Source organism: Schistocerca americana, chromosome 3 (genome assembly GCF_021461395.2).
Source record: "Schistocerca americana isolate TAMUIC-IGC-003095 chromosome 3, iqSchAmer2.1, whole genome shotgun sequence".
NCBI lineage: Eukaryota > Metazoa > Arthropoda > Insecta > Orthoptera > Acrididae > Schistocerca > Schistocerca americana.
The window spans coordinates 242,194,894-242,216,356 of record NC_060121.1 but is presented as its reverse complement, the minus strand read 5'-3'; the positions used below and the strand labels follow the sequence as shown (position 1 = coordinate 242,216,356).

At 42.8% G+C, this 21,463-nt stretch overlaps 1 protein-coding gene across 1 annotated transcript in view; it reads left to right on the top strand.

The window, feature by feature from the left end:
• LOC124606903 overlaps positions 1–21,463 on the top strand; it is a 388,350-nt gene that overhangs the window by 14,237 nt on the left and 352,650 nt on the right. The window lies entirely within an intron of this gene.

The window sequence follows — 21,463 nt, the reverse complement described above, 5'->3', positions numbered from 1 at the left end:
GTGGGTGACGGTCTTAGGTTAGGTGAAATTTTATTCCATGAAAGCGCACAGGGAACTTCATAATCTGATATACACTGAGGAGCCAAAGAAACTGGTACACCTGCCTCATATCATGTAGGGTCCCAGCGAACAGGCAGAAGTGCCGTAACACGACGTTACATGGACTCGACTGATGTCTGAAGTACTGCTGGAGGGAAATGACACTATGAATCCTGCAGGGCTGTCCATAAATCCGTAAGAGTACGAGGGGGTGGAGATCTCTTCTGAAAAGCACGTTGCAAGGCATCCCTAGATATGCTCAATAATGTTCATGTCTGGGGAGTTTGGTAGCCAGCAGAACTGTTTAAACTGAGAAGAGTGTTTCTGGAGCCACTCTGTAGCAGTTCTCGATGTGTGGAGCGTCGCACTGTTCTGCTGGAATTGCCCTAGTCCGTCAGAATGCTCAAGGGACATGAATGGATGCAGGTGATGAGGCAGGATGCTTACGTACGTGTCACCTGTTAAGAGTGGTATCTAGATGTATCAGGAGTCTCATATCACTCCAATTGCACACAAACCACACCATTACAAGCCTCCCCATCTTGAACAGTCCCCTGCTGACGTGCAGAGTCCATGGATTCATGAGGTTGTCTCCATACCAGTACACGTCCATCCGCTCGATACAGTTTGAAACGAGACTCGTCCGACCAGGCAACATGTTTCCAGTCATCAACAGTCCCACACGTGTCGTAAAGCTTTGTGTCGTGCAGTCATCAAGGCTACACGAGTGGGCTTTCGGTTCCGAAAGCCCATATCGATGATGTTTCGTTGAATGCTTCGCATGCTGACACTTGTTGATAGCCCATCATTAAAATATGCAGCAATTTGTCGAATGGTTGCACTACTGCCACGTTGAACGGTCACACCCAAACTTCCATATGTAGTCAACCACGCGTCTACAACCTGTACTATTTGTACGTCCATTATGTATATTCCTTCATAGGTGAGGCGTGTTACTTGAGAGTTGCTTGCACCGTGTCGGGAGATAAATACGACGTTGCAGTGCCTTATTCTGAATACGATTCAAAGTTCCCTTGAACATGCATGCTTGTGCAAGATTGGGTCCAGCCGTGAGTAGTGCACGGATAGCCAAATGGTAAGGCGACCACTCGCGACAAGTGAGAAATCTGGGTTCCAGTTCCGGAAGGGCACAAATTTTCATTGTCATCATTCCATTCTACAGCTGATGGTTCTCCATATTCACAATTGCGAATACATTAAATGTATTTCGTAACGGCTGTTCCTTGAGACATGCATGCATTCCAAAGGAACTTTGCACCGTAATTCAGAACAACACATGCACCGCAATATCGTATCGTAACTACAGTGAGTCGCTGCTAGTCTTTGGTGTGAACACTTTGGCCGCTCTGCGCCACCGGCAGGTTTAAGCAACAGTAAGACACCTATCCAACCAATCCAGTACCCTCAGCCATCAGTTGACATAATAAGACGCTTGCTGGAATGAAAGTTGCCAGTCGTGAAGCTGATCTGAGAAACTTCTACCATTTCAGAAGCTCTTGCGAATATGCTTTGATCCAAACATAGTGAAAGCTGTACAGTTTTCGTTCAGTGGGTGCACAGTCTGGGTAGTATGGAGAAAACATTTATCATAACAATTCATTTTTCCCGTAAATGAGTGCAACTCCTTTACTTTTTGCAGCACTGACAAATTATGAATGACATCGACATGCTTGGCCATGGGCTTGATGTGATCGTTATCCAAAATGTGCTCCTAGCGTTTTGTGCTTGGCTTGAAAAGCTACACATACCAATCGGACAATGCAAGGTTTTCTTGAACGTGAACACAGGTGGGCATTAGATCGTTTATCTGTTAATAGGTAATTAACGAAGTTAACTTTTCGAGTAACGGAATAACTTTTAAGTGAATTTTAAAAAACTTTAACGGACTCTTTAACTTCCTTGAACTAGGTACATATTACTTATGACAAAAATGACGCCGCGCCGCCCACGGAAACCATGTTCTGCCAAGTAACTATCAACTTGATGCGTGGGTGCGAGCGATTAATACAAACAATCGAAAAAAATGGTTCAAATGGCTCTGAGCACTATGGGGCTTAACTTCTGAGGTCATCAGTCCCCTAGAACTTAGAACCACTTAAACCTAACTAACCTAAGGACATCACACACATCCATGCCCGAGACAGGATGCGAACCTGCGACCGTAGCGATCGCGCGGTTCCAGACTGTAACGCCTAGAACCGCTCGGCCACCCCGGCCGACTAACAGAAGATTAAACGAATGTTACAGCTTTCTAGAGGGACCCGTTAAATTTTGAGTTCACGAAACGAACAAAAACTGGGACAGAACCAATTGGGAAATTGTTTGGGAATGCGATGGTCTGGACTTCGGAAATATTCATTAGCACTCGAAGTTGGCTCAAACGGCTCTGAGCATTATGGGACTTAACATCTGAGGTCATCAGGCCCCTAGAACTTAGAACTACTTAAACCTAACTAACCTAAGGACATCACACACATCCATGCCCGAGGCAGGATGCGGACCTGCGACCGTAGCGGTCGCGCGATTCCAGACTGTAACGCCTAGAACCGCTCGGCCACCCCGGCCGGCGCAAGAAATCGAGTGCGAGCGAGTATGACTAGGTGTTGGCTACATATTGTTGTTTGTTTGCCAAGTTCGTGGTAAGTACTACATTTTGTTTGTGAACTGACTGTGGTAATTAAATCATGAAATTAAATTCTGGCTCTACAACAGATGAAAGTCCGTGGATGCATGTAAGTGATTACGCTAATTTTGTATCCAGATCGGGAGAGGAAATACTTTTCGATTGTAAACTATGCTTGCCTAAAAGATCAACAATTATGGCTCACACTTAGAGCCTTAAAAATGTGAAACAACTCGTATGGAAACCACATGAATTGTGGTATGTACAGTTTAAAGAAACATCAATGCAGGGTCCGGTGGAGGAAAGCCAAACAGAAAAATCAGTCTTCAGCATTCAGATATCGATAGTGGAGCCAATAGCAGTAAGACGGTTAAATTAGTACGACAGAGAAACACTGGAGGCTTTTGGCATTAACAACAGTTGAGTGAATTGATAGCACTGTGATTCAAGCTAGTGTGGGGCAACGCATAGTGAACTTTTTTGTTGCGAACATGATTCTTTTACATGTCGTTGAGCCGAAGTCGTTTGAGAAGCTGGTAAAAACTTTTAAACCCTCAGAAACGTTCAGTTTCTAGGAAAATGTTTCAGCAAATTTATTTATTAAATATAATACTCCTATAGCGAGCGCAACAGTAGTACGCCTTCTTCCTGTGAGCAAAGATAATTTGACTCCTAAACGAGCCTCTCTCTCTCGGATGGTAAATATGTTGAAATTCATGAAGGGAAATACACACCTTATGTCAGATACTATCCGATTCTCCTGTATTTTGACTATCCCGTGATTTAAAATTGATAAGTAAATTATTATAAAATTAAATGATTGTACTGATTTCTTATTTATCTTCTATGCCCTACCTAAGCTTCCCTTACCAAAACATTGTTATTTAAGCAACGGTAAAACGTTGGATTCAATTGTTCATTTTACTACACCCACTACGCGAAGTTTACTATTACGAGTTCATCATTGACGATTAACTTTTGCTTCTGGAAAATCTCCTGTTAACGAGGTTAAGTTGTTTAGTAACGAAGTAACGATTAGCGAAGTTAACTTTTTGATTGATGCTGCCCAGCTATGCAGATGTACAATGCTTAGTGGCTACCCAGGTTTCATTCTCAAGTATTCCCATCAAGGAAGTCAGTGCAATTTTGCAATGCCTTGAAATAATTTTTGCAGATATCGTTGAAATATTTGAGAAGCAATGAGCACTCCAAGAGACTGAACTGAAGCATACATATTTGCCTTGTTTATAAACCAAGAATGGCTGCACATATCTGTTGGAAATGACTGTCTGAGAAATATTATTGCACAAGTAATTTTGCCTTCTAAACTGCTGACTGCAGGAACAGATACAGATCGATGTTACTTTTTGCCACAACCATTTGTGTCGCCCATTGACTAGCTGACGGGAGCGCGATATCATCCAGATCCTGCAGTCTGTCTAACTCGGCTCTATCTGTTTCCAGAATTTTGAACGATACTGGAAGTACTGAACAGAAAAGCGATTGCACTGGTCACTGTTGTGAAATATGACTTGACTTTTTTTGCACAGTATAACCCGAGTTCAAGCGACTGCTAGTATTCTGTAATAGCTGTTCCAAATCATAAACAGATGACGCTAATGGTACTTGAACATCGCTGTGGACACAAATGGTGTTAGCGTTTTCGTACCGGCACAACTAAGTGCCACAGGAAAATTAACTATAAGAATTGTTACTCTGGCTTCTTAATGAGATTGCCAGCCCATTATAAGTGACCACACACCGCTCTTCATGCATAATCTGCAGTGATACGATATGCCTGTAGCGGTCCATGTTATTCAGGCAAGCAACAGTTGAAACTCCGATTCATGATTATTGTTGATAGCTTGATGACCAATTCAGTCGGAGCTCTACCGTCTGGTAGCTGCTGTAAAATAGTGGGCCCTGTGTTGTTAACGGTCAATGGCCCAGGCTCAACAGTAGCGCTGAACAACAAGCGAAATTCTCTGTGTCGCGCGTCAGTTGGTGAACCCTCTTGTAATTTGCTGTAGCACTTGGAACACAATGTTGGCAACCTGTGATTAAAGGACCACAGGTTTTCATACTCTCGTGCTGAGAAGCGACACTGGTCAAACGCTCTTGCCTGTGAGTATCTGCTGTCGTTGTGGAGATCGATACTACACCATTGGCCTGAAGGAGAAGCTAATGATGACGACTCTTGTATGATGAAATCAGCAGATTCTTGACGTGGACTGCAAGACAAATTAACAATAACGTTGCAACTATCAAAAGTTGGCTGAACGGAAGGCGCTATTTAATACGCTTACCCTACCTGCTATACTGGGGAATGGTCTGATGACGTCATGTCCTCGTCTGCCATATTTTTATATAGTTAAGACACTATGCATAGCGTATATTGCAAGATTTACACGATAAACTGGTTTCTTTGGACAGACCATGTAGTTCAGCGATCCATACTACGTGTGATCAACCCAATTATAAGGAACATTGATTAAGTTTAAGCCTTTTACTTGTGATTTAACTGATTATAGTGGTTAGACTGCGAATCACAAATTGCATAAGTTTCAAGCACTGGAGTCCGCTAACGCAATATTTTGAACTACACTACTGGCCATTAAAGTTGCTACACCAAGAAGAAATGAAGATGATAAACGGGTATTCATTGGACAAATATATTATACTAGAACTGACATGTGATTACATTTTCACGAAATTTGGGTGTATAGATCCTGAGTAATCAGTATCCAGAAAAACCACCTCTGGCCGTAATAACGGCCTTGATACAGCGCAGAAAGATACGTATATAGCTTCTTTACTTCGTAGATTCTTACTTAAATTGCATGTGAGTAGGAGGTGTAATTTCGAGTTTTAGTTACTGTAATCGTAAATTCAGGCAGATCTTAGCGCAGTCATTAGGCATTTGTACAAGTTAGTTCATACATTCTTTGCTTGTTTCCCTTGCGTTATCTAGGAACGGACTCGTGTTTCAGTAACTGTTGTTCAACATCGATTAGAATGGACAGGAACTGTGATTGCTGTGTTCGGATGAGGGCTGAGTTGGCATTCCTTCGCCCACAGCTGCAGGTGGTGCTGACTTCGGTCGCACAGCTTGAGGCTGTTGCCAATGGGCACCACTGTGGGGAGCCGGACTTGGGTATCACGGGGATGTCAACCTCGTCCTGTCTGTCCCCAGATCGGTCTGTCGCTGTGGTTGCCCCGGTTGCTGCCCGCAGTGAGGCTGAGCCCTCGCCGGTGGTTGATTGGGAGGTCGTTCCAAGGCGTGGCAGGCAGCGAAAGACGTCCCCGGAGGCTGATCAGAAAGCCTCTCCGGTGCGTCTGACAAACAGGTTTCCGGTACTGTCTCTGGCTGAGCCAGATGCAGTTGCCTGCCCTGTTTCAGAGGATGATTCTCAGCCTTCAAGGTCTGGGTAATCGCAGAGGGTGGGCTTATTGGTAGTTGGGAGCTCCAATGTTAAGCGCGTAATGGGGAAGAAATCCAGTGTGCATTCCGTGTGCATTCCAGGTGAGGTCATTCCTGATGTGGAAACGGTCCTTCCGGATGCCATGAAGAGCACAGGGTGCAGCCAGCTGCAGGTGGTGGCACATGTCGGCACTAATGACGTGTGTCGCTTTGGATCTGAGGAAATTCTCTCTGGATTCCAGCGGCTATCTGATTTGGTGAAGGCTGCCGGTCTTGCTTACGAGACGAAGGCAGAGCTCACCATCTGCAGCATAGTTGACAGAACCGACTGCGGACCTTTGGTGCAGAGCTGGGTGGAGGGTCTGAATCAGAGGCTCAGACGGTTTTGCGACCGTGTTGGCTGCAGATTCCTTGACTTGCGCCATAGGGCGGTGGGGTTTCGGGTTCCACTGAATAGGTCAGGTGTTCACTACACTCAGCTGGCGGCTACACGGGTAGTGGAGGCTGTGTGGCGTGGACTGGGCGGTTTTTTAGGTTAGAAGGCCTCGGGAAAGTACGGGGTGGGCTGCAATCTCAAAGGGTGCATGGCAAATACAGGACGTGCTTGGATCAAGGAACAGTCGGAATTGTAGTTGTAAAGTGTTGTAGTTGTGCTGGGAAAGTCCCTGAGCTTCAAGCGCTAATAGAAAGCACAGAAGCTGAAACCGTTATAGGTACAGAAAGCTGGCTAAAGCCTGAAATAAGTTTTGCAGAAATTTTTCCGAAGTCTCAGACGGTGTTAAGGAAAGATAGATTAGGCAGAATTGGTGATGGAGTGTTTGTGTCTGTCAGTAGTGGTTTATCTTGTAGTGTAGTCGAAGTAGATACTCCGTGCGAATTGGTATGGGTGGAGGTTATACTTAACGGCCGAACTAAGTTAATAATTGGCTCCTTCTACCGACCGCCAGACTCCGATGATATAGTTGCTGAACAGTTCAGAGAAAATTTGAGTCTCGTAACAAATAAATACCCCACACATACGATTATAGTTGGTGGGGACTTCAACCTTCCCTCAATATGTTGGCAAAAATACTTGTTCAAAACCGGTGGTAGGCAGAAAACATCTTCCGAGATTGTCCTAAATGCTTTCTCCGAAAATTATTTCGAGCAGTTAGTCCACGAACCCACGCGAATTGTAGATGGTTGCGAAAACACACTTGACCTCTTAGCCACAAACATTCCAGAGCTAATAGAGAGCATCACGACTGATACAGGGAATAGTGATCACAAGGTCGTTGTAGCTAGGCTCAATACCGTTTCTTCCAAATACAACAGAAACAAACGCAAAATAATTTTATTTAAAAAAGCGGATAAAGTGTCACTAGAAGCCTTCCTAACAGACAATCTCCATTCCTTCCAAACTGACTATGCAAATGTAGACGAGATGTGGCTCAAATTCAAAGATATAGTAGCAACAGCAATTGAGAGATTCATACCTCATAAATTGATAAGAGATGGAACTGATCCCCCATGGTACACAAAACAGGTCCGAACGCTGTTGCAGAGGCAAGGGAAAAAACATGCGAAGTTCAGAAGAACGCGAAATCCCGAAGATTGGCTAAAATTTACAGACGCGCGAAATTTGGCACAGACTTCAATGCGAGATGCCTTGAATAGGTTCAACAACGAAACATTGTCTCGAAATTTGGTAGAAAATCCGAAGAAATTCTGGTCGTATGTAAAGTACACAAGCGACAGGACGCAGTCAATACCTTCGCTGCGCAGTGCCTATGGTACTGTTACCGACGACTGTGCCGCTAAAGCGGAGTTATTGAACGCAGTTTTCCGAAATTCCTTCACCAGGGAAGACGAATGGAATATTCCAGAATTTGAAACACGAACAGCTGCTAGCATGAGTTTCTTAGTAGTAGATACCTTAGGGGTTGCGAAGCAACTCAAATCGCTTGATACGGGCAAGTCTTCAGGTCCAGATTGTATACGGATTAGATTCCTTTCAGATTACGCTGATACAGTAGCTCCATACTTAGCAATCATATACAACCGCTCGCTCACCGATAGATTGGAAAATTGCGCAGGTCGCACCAGTGTTTAAGAAGGGTAGTAGGAGTAATCCATAGAACTACAGACCTATATCATTGACGTCGGTTTGCAGTAGGGTTTTGGAGCATATACTGTATTCAAACATTATGAATCACCTCGATGGGAACGATCTATTGATACGTAATCAGCATGGTTTCAGAAAACATCGTTCTTGTGCAACGCAGCTAGCTCTTTATTCGCACGAAGTAATGACCGCTATCGACAGGGGATCTCAAGTTGATTCCGTATTTCTAGATTTCCGGAAAGCTTTTGACACCGTTCCTCACAAGCGACTTCTAATCAAGCTGCGGGCCTATGGGGTATCGTCTCAGTTGTGCGACTGGATTCGTGATTTCCTGTCAGGAAGGTCGCAGTTCGTAGTAATAGACGGCAAATCATCGAGTAAAACTGAAGTGATATCAGGTGTTCCCCAGGGAAGTGTCCTGGGACCTCTGCTGTTCCTGATCTATATAAATGACCTGGGTGACAATCTGAGCAGTTCTCTTAGGTTGTTCGCAGATGATGCTGTAATTTACCGTCTAGTAAGGTCATCCGAAGACCAGCATCAGTTACAAAGCGATTTAGAAAAGATTGCTGTATGGTGTGGCAGGTGGCAGTTGACGCTAAATAACGAAAAGTGTGAGGTGATCCACATGAGTTCCAAAAGAAATCCGTTGGAATTCGATTACTCGATAAATAGTACAATTCTCAAGGCTGTCAATTCAACTAAGTACCTGGGTGTTAAAATTACGAACAACTTCAGTTGGAAAGACCACATAGATAACATTGTGGGGTAGGCGAGCCAAAGGTAGTGTTTCATTGGCAGGAAACTTAGAAGATGCAACAAGTCCACTAAAGAGACAGCTTATACTACACTCGTTCGTCCTTTGTTAGAATATTGCTGCGCGGTGTGCGATCCTTACCAGGTGGGATTGACGGAGGACATCGAAAGTGTGCAAAAAAGGGCAGCTCGTTTTATATTACCACGTAATAGGGGAGAGAGTGTGGCATATATGACACGCGAGTTGGGGTGGAAGTCATTAAAGCAAAGACTTTTTCGTCGCGGGAAGATCTATTTGCGGAATTTCAGTCACCAACTTTCTCTTCCGAATGCGAAAATATTTTGTTGAGCCCAACCTACATAGGTATAAAAGATCATCAAAATAAAAGAAGAGAAATCAGAGCTCGAACAGAAAGGTTTAAGTGTTCGTTTTTCCCGCGCTGTTCGGGAGTGGAATGGTAGAGAGATAGTATGATTGTGGTTCGGTGAACCCACTGCCAAGCACTTAAATGTGAATTGCAGAGTAATCATGTAGATGTAGATGTAGATACGCTTGGGCATTGAGTCAAACAGAGCTTGGATGGCGTGTACAGGTACAGCTGCCCACGCAGCTTCAACACGATACCACAGTTCATCAAGAGTACAGACTGGCGTATTGTGACGAGCCAGTTGCTCGGCCACCATTGACCAGACGTTTTCAATTGGTGAGAGATCTGGAGAATGTGCTGGCCAGGGCAGCAGTGGAACGTTTTCTGTATCCAGAAAGGCCCGTACAGGACCTGTAACATGCGGTCGTGTATCGTACTGCTGAAATGTAGGATTTCGCAGGGATCGAATGAAGGGTAGAGCCACGGGTCGTAACACTTCTGAAATGTAACGTCCACTGTTCAAAGGGCCGTCAATGCGAACAAGAGGGGACCGAGACGTATAACGAATGGCACCCCATACCATTACGTGGGGTGATACGCCAGTATGGCAATGACGAATACACGCTTCCAATGGCATTCACCGCGATGTCGCCAAACACGGATGCGACCATGATGATGCTGTAAACAAAACCTGGATTCATTCAAAAAAAAAAGACGTTTTGCCATTCGTGCACCCAGGTTCGTCGTTGAGTACACCATCGCAGGAGCTCCTGTCTGTGATGCAGCGTCAAGGGTAACCGCAGCCATGGTCTCCGAGCTGATAGTCCATGCTGCTGCCAACGTCGTCGACCTGTTCGTGCAGATGGTTGTTGTCTTGCAAACGTCCCCATCTGTTGACTCAGGGATCGAGACGTGACTGCACGATCCGATACAACCATGCGGATAAGATGCCTATCATCTCGACTGTTAGTGATACGAGGCCGTTGGGATCCAGCTTGGCGTTCAGTATTACCCTCCTGAACCCACCGATTCCATATTCTGCTAACAGTCATTGGATCTCGATCCACGCGAGCAGCAGTGTCGCGATACGATAAATTGCAATCGCGATAGGCTACAATCCGACCTTTATCAAAGTCGGAAACGTGATGGTACGCATTTCTCCTCCTTACACGAGGTATCACAACAACGTTTCAGCAGGCAACGCTGGTCAACTGCTGTTTGTGTATGAGAAATCGGTTGGAAACTTTCCTCATGTTAGCACGTTGTAGGTGTCACCACAGGCGCCTACCTTGCGTGAATGCTCTGAAAAGCTAATCAGTTGCATATCACAGCATCTTCTTCCTGTCGGTTAAATTTCGCGTCTGTAGCACATCATCTTCGTGGTGTAGCAATTTTAATGGCCAGTAGTGTATGTGTACAGCAGGAAATTAGCTCTGCTGTGCAATAGTATTTTCCAAAATGGGAATTGGTACTTTAACCCATTGTGCAAGGTTTACCTCTAATTGAAAGAGTCGAAGCTATGCCACTAAAGGGTGTTGCAATGCAAGGAAGATTGGGCGAATTTGATTTGTGAATAATCGCAGTTCTCGTGAATATTTCACCACAACCTGCATGTGCAATTAAGCAAAACACATTTGAGCCAGTTCCATGGCACTGAACTTCACGAATAACACAGTCGATTATAATAGGCTGATCACAGTTAGCTCTTTCGCAAAGTTCACTAAATTGTAACTCTTCATCGATTATACGTAAAATATTCGCCGGCCGCGGTGGCCAAGCGGCTCTAGGCGCTTCAGTCCGGAACCGCGCGACTGCTACGGTCGCAGGTTCGAATCCTGCCTCGGGAATGGATGTGTGTGATGTCCTTAGGTTAGTTAGGTTTAACTAGTTCTAAGTTCTAGGGGACTGATGACCTCAGCTGTTAAGTCCCATAGTGCTCAGAGCCATTTGAACCATTTGATGACCTTTCAAAAGATCTCAGTGCTGTGTTGCACGAAATTTCTTTACTGTAATCTCTTAAGAAATCTTCACAAAGAAATATTCTAATTTCAAGCCACAATGATAAGACATCTGCTGGTACGTTCACTGCACAAATTACAGTAATGAAATGACGCATATGCTTTGGCATATCCAATTCTTTATATCGCTTAAACATTCACGCCATTCATTATCATTGGAAACAATAGTGCGACCATGATGTGCTTCAATAACTGTACTGTAAACAACTCTGTTCTAAATTCTAACACCTTCAAAAGATTTAGGGCCGCAAACATGGAATAACAGGAAATGTACATGAAAAAGTTCCATGTATCTAGGAGGCACTAAATGCATGCATGCAACTTCATACTCTCTTCTTCCTTTTTTTTCGTCATTTACCAAAAATTAGTACAAATGAATTTCAGCGTAGTCATAAACATTCACCGACTGATCATTTCACTTAATGCAAAGACTAGTGATAATTTGGTTTGCTTAACGTTTTCAACTCGCCCCATTCTTGCCCTCTCTGAAGTAAACATTTTATCTTCGAGGTAAATGAATATCAAGCCTAATGATATGTGCGACTGAAATTGTCTTGAAATTCACAATTACGACATATTGTTTCAGGTGATCTAGCGTAACAGCCACTCAAGAAATTGTTCACTTCATCTATATGAATTTCATTTCCATATGTCCTTTCATTGCTTAATTCTGTAGTCACGCTATTATCCTTTATACACTTATTTATAAGTGTATTTAACACTTTTAACTGTATTGCAAACTTCAGCATTCACATGGCAATCAAATTTAGTAAGTAAATATGGACTGTATTATACAACGTAACGATTTTCAAGTGATTTTCCTGAAACATTAACGTTAATACCATCGTCACGCCATCTGCACAACACATATCCTTAACGGATTCTAATGTGGTTTCATTGAAATCTTTAGGACCTGTTTCTGTCCATTGTCATCTCTCATAAAAACAGAATTTTGATTAAGTGCGTCATATGGAACATGCATCATATGTTTTGTAACATATTCGCATAAATTGCAATGTGTGTGAATGTCAGTAATTTCTGCACATACGACTTTATCAGTATCAACCATTTCAACTATTTTACCGATTTCATGTGGGCTTATGGCACCCTCTTTCTTGAAATTCTATCGTGTAAATGATTCTCACCTTTGCCAAAAATGTGTTTCGTTATTATTGGATGAATTAATTATTTTAATTTAGTCTTGGATACTCATACAATAATTTCTGCACGGAAATTAGATTCATTTCGATCAATATTTTTAACAATTTAGGATTGCTCATTACAGTAACATGTAAAGGAGATCTGAAATGTTTAACAGTGACCTATGTCCAAATAATTTTGATATATGTCTCCTGGAGAACCATTAAATTAACATGGCAAAATAATTCTTCTTCTGATATTTACACTATAATTCAGTTTTAGTTCTAAATGATCACATAAGTTGTAAATTTTCGACCTTTGAATGGACTGATTTAGCATTATGAAACGGAATCTTGTAACGTCAGTACTTATATACAGGGTGATTATAATTAAAGTTAAACTTCCAAAGCGCTGTAGAAATAACACCACTGGTCAGAATGGCGCCAAATTGCAACGGAATATTATTGGGGAAATGGGAAAACGTATGGCAGACGAAAAAAATCGTGTGAAAATTGATCACTACATGGCGCTGTATGTGTCAGAATACATAAATGAAAACACATGTCATGCGCACGACCCATTGAAGTTGGTATAAAGACGCCGGGTGCACGGCTTTTCCTCCTTTCACGTCTGCGGCGTTCGACGTAACTGTCTCAATGCAGGATCGCGCTCTGCTTGTACAGCTGTATTACAAGAATGATGATTGTTCACACGTCGCGCTGCAGAAGTTCCGGAAACTGAAGGGTTTGAGAAAAGGCGTTGGTCTGATGACTGCCGTGGGTCCGGAGAAAATGATTCGCAAATTCGAAAAGAGGGGTTCTTTTGGTGTGCGACCTGGTAGAGGGAGGGAACGAATTGATTCGACGTCAGTGGAAGCAGTGGCCACAGCAATGCAGGAGGAGAGGAGTGGTGGTGTGCAAACGTGTAGTGCACGGAGAATTGGCCGAACATTGGACATACCCGTGAACACGGTGCTTAAAATCCTACGAAACATCCTCCTTTGCTATCCATTCAAAATTACCCATGTGCACCAGTTTCTTCCTGTTGACCTGCCAACAAGAGAGACCTTTGCTTTAGAATTTCTTGCTCGCGTGGAAGTGAACAATGACTGGCCGTGGAAGATTTTGTGGACAGACGAAGCCCACTTCTATCTGACAGGATATGTCAATACATAGAACTGTCGAATATAGGCAACGGAAAATCCGTCACGCAAATCAACCAGTACCACTTCATCACGAAAAGGTCACTGTGTGGTGCGGCTTTACGGCATCATTTATCATAGGACCATTTTTTTTTTTTTTGGAAAAGACATGTGCTTCCGGTCCTGTTACCTGTACCGTCACTGGTAAACGCTTTGAGCGTCTTTTGCGCAACCACGTCATTCCAGCTATCCAACAGCGTGGATGTGTAGATGGTGTGATTTTTATGCAAGTTGGCGCACCTCAGCACATTGCAAATCCAATTAAGCAGTCACTGAAGCGCCATTTCGTATATGCTTGAATTATCAGCCGCCATTTCCCTACAGCCTGGCCGTCCCGATCACCTGATCTTAATCCGTTTAAGTTCTGGCTTTGGGTCTATCTGAAAGACGTTGTGTTCAGTGTTCCGATTGCAAACTTGGCTGCATAGGAGGCATGCATTGCTCAACACATTCTGAACGCGACCCCAGAAACACTTCGATCAGTTGTGGCACATGTTGTTTCTCGATTTCAACTTGTTGAAGAAGATGGTGGACAGCGTATTGAACATGTTTTGCGCCAGTTACACGGAAATTAATAATCCATTTTGACTGATGCTTTTTAAGTGGCATTTGCCCTCAGGAAAATTAAAAACCGATGTGATAGATGCTTTTTATGCGGTTTTTGGCCTCAGGGCAGTTTAAAACCGATTTTTCCCATTCGATGTGATATGACCTTTCTGTGGTGTATGGTCTTACGTAACTAACAGTATCAAACCTGTACAACAATGCACACTCAGTAGTACAGTTTGTTTAACTTAAAACGTACACATTAGCCATTATTGTATGATTCATTTTTCATTTGTAGTCGACCACCATTAAATTATGATGCTTACAGCGCCATCTGTTGCTGCATTTCATAACTATTTGTTTTTCTTTTGCCATACGTTTTCCCCCTTCTCCGATAACATTCCATTGCAATTTGACGTCATTCTTACCAGTGACGTTATTTCCACATCGATATGAAAGTTGAATTTTAATTATAATCGCCCTGTACATATCAAAAATCCATTGTAAAAATACTTTATGTGAATGATGTGAAAGACTAAAATCATCTCTAATATGCGAGAAGATATCATGCATGTAGCAACATAGTAACTTTAATCTGATGGAATTACATTTTCCTATCCCTTCAAATCATAGAATGCCATGCGCTCCGCCTCGCCTATCGCATCCGCCTACCCTCCCCCACGCGGATCCTCTATGACCTTATTCCGTCCCCGCACCTCGTTTTCCTCGAACGGATACGGATCCTCTACACCTCCCGCAAACTTGATCCCCCTTACCTGCTTGTCTCTCTCATCCTCTGCCACCCCCGTCCGCTGTCGTGCCTGCATTTCCACATCCCACCATCTCTCCACTCTCCATACCCTCACCCAAGGTGGCTTCCACCAACTCTCCCTCCCTGATGATGCCCTCATCCCCTCCATCTACACCTCATACCAACTTTGACCCTCCTCTCCTGCACCCTGTGTTTTTCTCCTGGGGCACCCTCTCTCCCTTCTCTCCCTCCTTCCTTCCTCCCTCCCTCCTCCCCCAGGCTTCCCCAATCCCCCTTTCTCTCCTCCCCCTCCCTTCTCCATTGCCACTGTTATCTACACACTCCACTCTCCCTCCTCCCCTCCTTCTTTCGCTTTTTGGCAGGTACCTGGACTCGCACACGAATAGCGAACTTTCACGTGACGGAGGTCATCGCCTAGTGTTTGTGTGTGTGTCGTTGTGTCCGTGTTCAAGTGTTCCAGTGTTACTCGTTTGTGCTCCAACGTTCACGTGTGCCATCTGTCCTCACTGTGCGTGTCCACGTGTCTGGACATTTTTATTTTGGACTCTGCGCCCGTGAACGACTCCATGTGTTTTACTTTTGTATGTCTACGTCTGTATATCCACCCTGTCTGTTCTGGGATTATCTTCTTTTGTCTCATTAGTTTTCTCTGTGGCCAAAGAGCGGTGTAATGTGTCGCTGCTGGCCTACCTGTATCAGGTGTGTGAAATTACCAATAAAGAAAAAAAAAAACATTTTCCTGGATACTATTTGTAGACTGTCTCTCACTGGAGAAATACCGTACAAAAGAATTCGAATGTTCTAATTGTAGTGTTGTGTCCTGCGGTCGGCTGGAAAGAACTAACGATCAAGTTTGAACACACTTTATTTAACTAAAACGCTCCCTGCATGCACTAATTTCCAAACGTAAGTACAACAAAAAACCCAACAATTCTTGTGGTGGCAAAAGCCAAATAATAGTACAAGACAATGAAAAGGAATAATAACCAAAATATTATGCTACACAATTACATAGTGGCGTTACGCCCAACAAGATACAACTTTCTTCCGAAGGCTTCAGCGAGTGTCTACTAGGCTAGAGCCAGTGTAGGTATTGGCCAGAGCTGTCCTAGTTGTAGGTACACACTGCCGGTCTGACTCTGTTGGTGTGCTTCTACCACCGATTCGCTAGAGTGCTACATGTAGTCACATTAGTTCCAATTGGTGGCTTTCTGTCACATGGATTTTCACGAAGTAGTGCCGTGTTTATACTGAAAGTGTGTTGATGTTTACATCCACTGGCCAGCTCATGAAGAGAGGCCGGCAGCCCACCTTGCTTGTCTGTTGTGCGGGCCATCTAACTGATAAGGGGTCGCAACGACAAATAGCAATTTTAAGCATTACATTGGTATTAGTATTGAACAAATGAACTGATTATTCAGGCAGTCATAGTGAACAGCAGTGTTGATGTCATAAAAATATACCTGTTCTTGACATGATTAACAAACATATGTAGGAATCACAGGATCCAATATATAATAAAAAATGTTGTGTATCTTAAAATGATACACCCTATATAAAACTGTTCCTTAAATTTTAGCCTAAGACCTAACCATAGCAAATATTCCGTTATAACTAAGAATATTATTGAAATATTTCTTTAATTTCTCTTTAACTGTTCAATCATTGGGAGCGAGTCTTTTATACAGCACGTTGAAAAATAAATTTTGCGTTTACAATGACAAATCAACTCTTTTCCATATGACAGCACAACGTGAATGCCGTTCTATCACGTAAAGTGACCTCAGATGCGAAATGTTTTGCATTGAAAAAACCTGCACTGTAAAGTTATCAAACCAAATTTATAACTCTCCAAATTATTTGGGATTGCGCACAGTGGATATTTAGTGTATCTTTATCAACAACAGAACTATCATTATAAATCTCCACATTACTCCTACAAGCAAAAATGGTCTGTCTAGCTCTTTGTCTTCCAGTCTAACCTTTTAGTATTCTTCTTCGAGGCATAGCCTAAAACAAACAACTTCTGTATAATAAGGGAAGTCGTAGCTAATCAAAATAAAGAACTTTAAGGTTAGGAACTTACTTAAAATTTTGTGGTGACGTCGGCAATGAATACAAAGTTAGTTCCGCTTATTCTCAGACAAAAGTAATGGAGAAAACGAGCATATAAACAATGTTACGTACAGTCTGCGCTGACCCCAAAGACTTCGTTACTATGATTTTTGCTTTCCACTGGTGACAACATCAACGACCTAGCAGTCGTGTCTTTTTAGCTGCATATTTTACTGCAAATAAGCCATCTGCAACATCTAAATACTAACATCCCTAGAATGCGACTTCACGAAACGATTTTACGCTCGTGTGTCATTTGAACCATAGCATCTCATCAGTATATGGAGCAGGAGTTTGTGGCAGTGTCTGAGAGACAGAGGAAAGCTTTTCTGGTGTAAGTGTGCTTCCTTTTACTGCCCTTAATGGCTAAGTACATATTCGATTTTTTTGCGCACATCTGTGGCAAAGCAGCTTTCGAATTGCATACGTTTCATTGGCCTCCATGCATGATTATTACAAAAAGTCGGTACATGGATTTCCATATTCACTTATCAATATTGCGATTAAGCAAGGAGTTAGAAGCTCTTTGTCAACAGCAGTACACGTATTGACATGTTGCGAACTTGGTTTCTGCATGTGTTATGTTTTCTTTTCGTCATTGTTATTTCCTACCCGTCACGCCTTATAGAGAGGAGGGTGGGCTGCCAGAATTCCAGTATCCTGATCTGCGACCAAAGGCTTTTAAATATAAAAAAAGATATTAAAACCAGATTTAAGTGCGCATATTTAAAAACTTTTTTTAATCTATGAGAAAATGGTTGTATGATACTACGAGGGGCGTTCAGAAAGTAAGCTCCGATCGGTCGCGAAATGGAAACGACTATGAAAATCCGATAAAGCTTTGCACAGATGTGTTGGGTAGTGTCTCTAGTACAACCCCAGTTAGCATCACCTCGCTCTTCTCATTTCTGAGCTCGCAGTGAGTGCGTAAAGATGTCTAGAAAATAGTGTCTGCCGCCAAGTACGAGGGCCTGGTGAGAAATTTCGCCTGAAGCTATGCAGCTAACATTACATAACTGTCGTGCTGTTTCTTCTTCAAGACAATTCTCAGCCGCATTCTGCAGGGGCAATGAAGATGCTCCTGCATCGTTTTCAAATGGAAATGTGAGATTACCCACAATACAGTCCGCAATTGTCTCCCCCTGAGTTTCATCTCTGGTCACATGAACCGCTGTCTTTGAAGACAACATTTTGACACAGACAACGAGGTGTAGGCCAGCGTGGAGAATTGGCGGAAAGCACTGGCGGCTGCCTTCTATGATGAGGCTATTGAAAAGTTGGTACAACGCTATGACAAAAGTCTAAGTCAGAACGGCGACTACGTAGAGAAGTAGCTGAAAGGTGTAGCTAATTGTTCCAAGTAAAACATTTCTGATGTTCACTGTGGTTTCAATTTGGCAATCAATCGGAGCTTACTTTCTGAACAGGCCTCGTATTTACATAAAATAGAATGTTGTTTTTTGTCATATACAGTATGTGGTGTGCAAGACTATACAACATTTTTCAGAGTGTTAGTAACAAACGTCTATGGGTGATAGATCACGTCATGCAGAACAACTTTTTCGAAAGACAAAATGTCCATTAACCCTTAGCGGCGGCGCTAGGCTTCCTTCTGGACTGGTTACGCCCCTGACAGGCAGCAGTGCATAGGCACTCTGCGACATTTGTATGCAATGTGCGTTGCCAGTCATCCAGTCGCATGCTCCGCGCGAAAGGCAGCAGACCGAGTAAAACTGACGTGCCTCATTAACTTCTAAAATATCTTTCTCTTGTTAGACACTCATTCTTGAAGTTTTACTGTTGAAAATCACTGAGTCTATTTACTGGGAGTACGCAGTACGCGGCACACGTGGTTAGTAGAACCCGTTAGCTTGATGAAATCTGCTGACGAGTACTAAATGATGTCTGTCGTCGCCAGGAAACGTCAGTGAACATTCTGTCTTTAGCAAAGTGATCTGTCACTCTTACACTGTTGCAAATACGTTCCAACATCCTCTGTGCACAAATAATCGATGCATAGCTATGGGAACAAGTCTCTCTTCTCACGCAGCACTAAATAGTATTGAATGCCACACACACACACACACACACACACACACACACACACAATCACCAATCTCCAATCACCGACGCAACTGCATCTGAAAATGACCATACGCCGCCAATGGTCAGTAACGTTATATATGACGTAATAAAGATCGTTTTGTATAGGGAATTCCACAGCCTATAGTGCGTATTCAAAAAATGATTTTAGCATTAAGAAGCTACGAATTATTGTTTACAAAACAAAGAGAAACGTTAATCGTTTAACGAGACATTGAAACACCTGAAGACATTGTTCTCCAACAAAAGCTCTACACAAATGCTGTATCTTTTCTCCTGTTTATATTCGTGTTTTTCTGTGCTGTGATACTGAACAATATAAGTGATGTAATTACAAAAACGTTATCCGATAAAAAAATATGTCGACAAAACTAAAAATGTATTTTTAATTAACAAAATAATAAAAAAACCAAAACTGTAGACTAAATACGCTATCCAGTGAAACTGTGTAGTGCGGTACAGTGAGCAGTGCTACAATTCGTGACGTCACAATACATGACTTGCAATTCCAACACACAAAGTTCAGTGAATGAAAACGCTACATAAAATTATTAACCAAATTATAAAAGAATAAATCACCAAAATTTTTCTTTAAAAATGCCCTGTCAATTTACGTACGCAATCTGACTAACACACATTTAGACGCGGAATAATACATAACTATGAACCGTGACAATGACTGTCTAGTTATGAAATGGAATCTGAAATAACCTTTACCTAAAAGTGACTGGGTGCAACATCTCACGAAATGAGCGTCAAACGAAAAAACTACAGAGAATGAAACTTGTCTAGCTTGAAGGGAGAAACCGGATGGGGCTATGGTTGACCCGCTATATGGCGCTGCCATAGATCAAACGGATATCAACTGCGCTTTTTTAAATAGGTACCCCCATTTTTTATTACATATTCGTGTAGTACGTAAAGAAATATGAATGTTTTCGTTGGACCACTTTTTTCGCTTTGTGATAGATGGCGCTGTAATAGTCACAAACATATGGCTCACAATTTTAGACGAACAGTTGGTAACACGTAGGATTTTTAAATTAAAATGCAGTACGTAGGTACATTTGAACATTTTTTTTCGGTTGTTCCCATGTGATACATGTACCTTTGCGAATTTATCATTTCTGAGAAAGGATGCTGTTACAGCGTGATTACCTATAAATACCGCATTAATGCAATAAATGCTCAAACTGATGTCTGTCAACCTCAATGCATTTGGAAATACGTGTAACGAAATTCCTCTAAACAGCGAGTAGTTCGCCTTTCATAATGTTCGCACATGCATTGACAATGCGCTGACGCATGTTGTCAATCGTTGTCGGTGGATCACGATAGCAAATATCCTTCAACTTTCCCCACAGAAAGAAATCCGGGGACGTCAGATCCGGTGAACGTGCTTCGACGACCAATCCACCTGTCATGAAATATGATATTCAATATCGCTTCAACCGCACGCGAGCTATGTGCCGGACATCCATAATGTTGGAAGTACATCGCCTTTGTCATGCAGTGAAACATCTTGTAGTAGCATCGGTAGAACATTACGTAGAAAATCAGCATAAATTGCACCATTTAGATTGCCATCGATAAAATGGGGGCCAATAATCCTTCCTCTCATAAAGTCACACCATACATTAGCCCGCCAAGGTCGCTGATGTTCCACTTGTTGCAGCCATCGTGGATTTTCCGTTGCCCAATAGTGCATATTATGCCGGTTTACGTCACCGCTATTGGTGAATGACGCTCCGTCGCTAAATAGAACGCATGCAAAAAATCTGTCGTCGTCCCGTAATTTCTCTTGTGCTCAGTGGCAGAACTGTACACGACGTTCAAAGTCGTTTCCATGCAATTCCTGGTGCATAGAAATATGGTACGTGTGGAATCGATGTTGATGTAGCATTCTCAACACCGACGATTTTTGAGATTCCAGATTCCCGCGCAATTTGTCTGCTACTGATGTGCGGGTTAGCCGCGACAGCAGCTAAAACACCTACTTGGGCATCATCATTTGTTGCAGGTCGTGGTTGACGTTTCACATGTGGCTAAACACTTCCTGTTTCCTTAAATAATGTAACTATCCGGCGAACGGTCCGGACACTTGAATGATGTCGTCCAGGATACCGAGCAGCATACATAGCACACGCCCGTTGGGCATTTTGATCACAATAGCCATACATCAACACGATATCGACCTTTTCCGCAATTGGTAAACGGTCCATTTTAACACAGGTAA